This window comes from Aquarana catesbeiana, linkage group LG03 (genome assembly GCF_042186555.1).
Source record: "Aquarana catesbeiana isolate 2022-GZ linkage group LG03, ASM4218655v1, whole genome shotgun sequence".
NCBI lineage: Eukaryota > Metazoa > Chordata > Amphibia > Anura > Ranidae > Aquarana > Aquarana catesbeiana.
Genome location: NC_133326.1, coordinates 743,124,254 through 743,130,253, shown reverse-complemented (window position 1 = coordinate 743,130,253; position 6,000 = coordinate 743,124,254).

Genomic DNA, 6,000 nt, shown 5'->3' with positions numbered 1-6,000 from the left:
GCAATGATAAGATATACAGAGAAACTCTTTTCAAGCCCAACGCGTTTCGGGGTGCTTAATATTTATTCAGTCCTTCTTCAGGGACATGATTGATAAGAGGGGTTCATCTGAGAGAGTTTCATTGGTTACTCTGAAAGAGGTTTGAGTAACCAATGAAACTCTCTCAGATGAACCCCTCTGTTCAATCATGCCCCTGAAGAAGGACTGAATAAATATTAAGCACCCCGAAACGCGTCGGGCTTGAAAAGAGTTTCTCTGTATATCTTATCATTGCTTACTGTTTTATGTAAACTATGCTAACTATGTAATATGTTTTTGCTACCTAGGATATCCACAATGTTATTAGCAAATGTATTTCTTTATTAAATAAAAATATCCTTTTATACTTTACATTAATTTGTACTTTTATACATTTCTACTTTTGTGCAAGTGCTGGGAAAGTCCGCTTAGGGGAACCCTCTCTTTTTTCTGTTATTGATTTATTGGATGTGGCACGGCTTTTCCCTCTTTCCTAGGAGAGTTGGTCGCTCTGCTGTTATATATATAAGATCTATCAGTTTTCTCAGTCATTGTAATGATTAAGCACAAGATGTGTGTGAAACATGTCGTCTATGTGACCAAAGTTTGGTGTCTTTGGTGTTATTGGAAGTTCTGGATGTGCCACCATTTCTTTCTTCTTTCCAAGTTTCCCACGGAGGTGGGACGGGGCCAGCACTCTGCAAGATACTCCAATCAGCCTTATCTCTATACACCTGGAGCAGCCATTCTTTTTCTTGTATACTAGCCTTTCCCTGCATGGCTATCCTCCTATAGAAGATTCAGAGTCTGCTAATTAATCTTGCAACTACCTAAGGGTGTCCTGGCCCTAACCCTCTCTCCCCAAAAAAAGTTTGTTAAAGCAGAACTCCAGGAGAAATGTTACTTTGTAGATAAAACTCCCCCTATAATCCTCATGATGAATGTATTCTAGTAAAGGTACGCTGTAATCCAAGGTCCGCTTTGTATTTTTGCAGCATTGTTTTCTTACTTTTGTAAGTCCCAGCAGGCTGCCACCATCTCATGTGTGGGCATCTGAAGCCAGACTGTATCTCTTCCTGTATTCCATATTTACCCAGCATGCACCTTCAGATCTCGCACATGCTCAGAGCAGCACAAGCCATGTAATAGGTTGTAGGTCGGATTTCCATAGCAACAGCAGTGTCAGAGGAAGTCTCTGCCCCTTAGCTATGAAAACCTCCCCTCCCCCTCCAGGAAGAAGGAAGTTTATCTACATTTACAAAGATTATAAATCTAGAAATATAAAAATCTCCTGCAAAAGGTCAGTACCTTATAAAAGATGATAATTGTAAATGATATCCCTTGTCTCTGTGCATATATATATATATATATATATATATATATATATATATATATACATACAATCTCTTGCTATTTGTATATATATATATATATATATATATATATATATATATATATATATATATATATATATATATATAATCTCTTGTTATGTATATATATATATATATATATATATATATATATATATATATATATGTATATCTGCACAGAAACAAAGTAATTACCTTTTGCAGAAGCTGCCCAATCAAATTGCCCCATCAAAACTGCCCCCATCAAAATTGCCCCCATATAAATTGCCCCATCATATTGCCCCATCAAAATTGTCCCATTATATTGCCCCATCAAATTGCCCCATCATACTGCCACCATCAAAATTGCCCCATCAAAACTGCCCCATCCTATTGCCCCCATCAAAACTGCCCCGTCCTATTGACCCATCAAAACTGCCCCATCATATTACCCCATCAAAATTGCCCCATTATACTGCCACCATGAAAATTGCCTCATCAAATTGCCCCATTATAATGCAAACCATCAAAATTGCCCCACCAAAACTGCCTCATCCTATTGCCCCATCAAATTGCCCCATCAAAACTGCCCTATTAAAACTGCCTCATCCTTTTCCCCCCATCAAAATTACCCCATCATACTGCCACAATCAAAATTGTCCCATCAAAACTGCACCATCAAATTGCCCCATCAAAATTGTCTGACCAAATTGCTCGATCAAAACTGCCCCATCCTATTGCCCATATCAAAATTGGCACATTATACTGCCACCATCAAAAATGTCAAATCAAAAATGTCCCATCAAAACTGTCACTTTCAAAATTGCCCCATCAAAACTGCCCCCTCAAAATTGCCCCATTATACTACCACTGTCAAAATTGCCCCATTATACTACTACAATCAAAATTGCCCCATCAGAACTGCCCCATCAAGTTGCCCCCATCAACCCATCAAAATTGTCCCATCATATTGCCACCATCAAACTGCCCCATCAAAATTGTCCCATCAAATTGCCCCATTATACTGCCCCCATTAAAATTGCCCCATCACTCTGCCACAATCAAAATTGCCCCATCAAAAATGCCCCATCTTATTGCCCCATTATACTGCCCCCGTCAAAATTGCCCCATTATAATGCCACAATCAATATTGCCCATATCAAATTGCCCCCATCAAAATTGTCCCATCAAAATTGTCCCATCAAGACTGCCACTTTCAAAACTGCCCCATCAAAATTGCCTCATTATACTGGCACCATCAAAATTGCCCCATCAAAACTGCCCCATCCTATTGCCCCCATCAAAACTGCCCCATCCTATTGCCCTATCAAATTGCCTCCATCAAAATTGCCCCATTATACTGCCACCATAAAAATTGCCCCATCCTATTGCCCCATCAACCTGCCCCAATCAAAATTGCCCGATTATACTGCAAACCATCAAAATTGCCCCACCAAAACTGCCTCATTCTATTGCCCCCATCAAAATATCACCATTATACTGCCACCATCAAAATTGCCTGATCTTATTTCCCCTATCAAAATTCCCCCATCCTATTTCCCCATCCTATTAGCAGTATCAAAATTGCCCCATTATACTGCCCCCATCAAATTTGCCCCATCATACTGCCACAATTAAAATTGCCACCATTAAAACTGCCCCATCTTATTTCCCTCATCAAACTTGCCCCATCCTATTGCCCCCATCAAAATTGCCCCATTATACTGCCGCTATCAAAATTGCCCCATCAAAATTGCCCCATCAAAATTGCACCATCAAAATTGACCCATCATATTGCCCCATCAAATTGCCCCATCAAAACTGCCCCATCCTATTGCCCCCATCAGCACAGGTATTTTGTTTCCCCATCCATGTTATTTGTAATGGAATATTTCTGAGTTGGTCACATGATATATTTCGGTATTCTACTTCCAGCACCGGGAGTCTGGGATTATCTCCTCACAATGTATTTTGGTATTTTGTTCCCCCATCCATGTGATTTGTAATGGAATATTTCTGGGTTGGTCATGTGATATATTTCGGGATTCTTCTTCCAGCACCGGGAGTCTGGGATTATCTCCTCACAATGTATTTTGGTATAGAAAAAAAGGGGTTGTTATTAAGTAATTAAATATTACCCCAGAGTATGTAATTGATCATTTAAAAAGAAGGGAAGGGTTTATATATCTAGTGTAAGAGTGAAGAAAAGGAGTAAAATAGCAAGGACCCTGACTCATTTAGTATAAGAAAAGTTCTAAGAATCACCTAGGCTCAAATGGTATGGAACAAAAAAAAGTTTCCTAACATTAACACAAAAATGTAGGAAAAGAACCCCCAAAGCCAAGCAAGATAGTTACGGCATAGCGGAGCAACATACATAGAAACATGCGGAGACACAGAGTCTCATTCAATGCGCTGTGCGAGGACACAGGTCTCACTTAATCCGCTGCAACAGCCAACACTGCAATACTTGCATAAATCTAAATGTCATAGGGATACAATGGACGGGATGAACTGAGAAGAGTGTTGAATGAGACCAGAGTCTCCCTCCATCTGCTGCACTAGAGGGTGAAATACCTGAAAAAGACACAAGTAGGTAATGCAGCTAACCAAAGCTTGAATTACAACTAAAAGTATATATGAAGCAGCCTACATGTAGCTATCAGCAATGAAAATCATGAAAATATTAGTTATGGTAGTAATAATGATAACACGCAATATGTTATAACGGAGACCATGATTATACTAAAAAATATAGCTAATCTCTTAAAGGTCTCTCACACTGTACCTGAAAAATACATGTTTGATCAGTATTACAAAGGTAAACAAATTATGTATTACCAAGTATAAGATACGGGAAGACATGGAAACTGTTTGAACGATGGCAAAAGAACTTGGAGGAATCTGGAAGGAAGGGGGGAAAAGAAAAATGGTTTTGGAATAAATATTCTGAAATGATGGTGAGTACTAGTATAACTTATCAATAAAAGTGGGAAACATCCCACTCTAAATGAAGTCCAAACGGGTGCCTAGTATTAAAAATGAAAATCCACCGAACTTCACATTTATATAATAAATTGAGTTTATCACCTCCTCTAGGTGGTCTCAAAATCTTATCAATGCCTTGGATAACAAGACTGGAAGTATCCTTGTTATGGAATTCATTCCAGTGGTGTGCAACATTATACTATAATTCTTTTCTATATCGTAGAGGTGGTCATATAAACGATCTTTAAGTCTCCGTATTGTTCTACCAACATATTGTATAGAACATGTAGTGCAGGTAATGGTGTATATATAATATAGAGAGTGTTACAGTTAGCAAAGGAATGGATTTTTTGAGACTTGCCTGTTGATGTGGAAGTAATGGTATCCCCATATTTAATGAAGGGGCAGTAAACACAGCCTCATCCCCCACATTTAAAGGTTCCTCGGAAGGATAACCAGTTTGTTGAACTATTCTTGCTAGAGAAAAGACTGGGTGACAAAAGATTACCAAGGGATGAAGCCTTTCTTGATACAGTGCAAACACCTTTGGCTAAAATCTGTGAATACACAGGATCGTGGGACAGAACCAGAAGCTACTTGCCCATGATCCTACGTACTTTGTAAAATTCAATACTGTAGGGAGTAGAAAATGTGGGAATGAAATTGTTTGTGCGACTGCCTCTATGTCGATTGTTATTTTTACTAGCAGGTTTGTCTACAAGGAGTTTGTCGTGAGGCACTTTTGATGCTATCGAAAGGCCTCTATTAATCACAGATTTGGGGTATGCCCTCTTCTCGAACCTAGAGGCCATAAGTGTAGCCTCTACATCAAAATCTGATTTCCTACTGCACAGTCTTTTAAGTCTAAGAAACTGGCCAACCGGGACACTCCTGATTGTGTGTCCCAGGTGGCTAGAATCCGCCCGTAGGAGCGTGTTGCCTGCACTAGGCTTCCTGAACAGGTTAGAGATGATTTCATTCTCATGTCCCATGAGCGTAACATCTAGAAATTCTATGGTCTTGGGATTAAGCTTTCCTGCAAAATTTTAAATTTAACTCGTTATCGTTTAGATAATTTAACCATTGTAATTTAACCATTGTTTAACCATATCAGTGTGAGTGTCTGAAACAATAAAAAGCAGATCATCAATGTATCTACAGTAAAAAATGGTATCCTTTTGACGGGGACTATCAACACCAAAAATACAGAGCCTCTCCCACCATCCCATGTAAAGGTTAGCTAGGGATGGCGAGAACTTGGCACCCATAGAGGCTCCTCACTTTTGGATATAATACTCCCCGTCGAACATGAAGAATAATAACTTAGTTTATGCCTACTACATTTATATATCTTTTCACTCATGCAGGTGTTTTATTGATGTATGTATTATTATTATTTTTCTCTATTTTCGTCAATTCCTATTCTTTACTATTTGTATTTTATTTAATTTATTTTTTTTATCTCATTTACCTTATCATCATTTCCTATTGGGTTGTTGTTACATACTTATTACCCCTTTGTGATATGTACAATGTGATGAGTCAACATTATGGCTATTATTTTTTTGAGTGCCATCTATTGACATTTTGTCATTCGGAATGTCAATATTTTTCTGGTCATCCTCAATTCACAGGTGTTCTT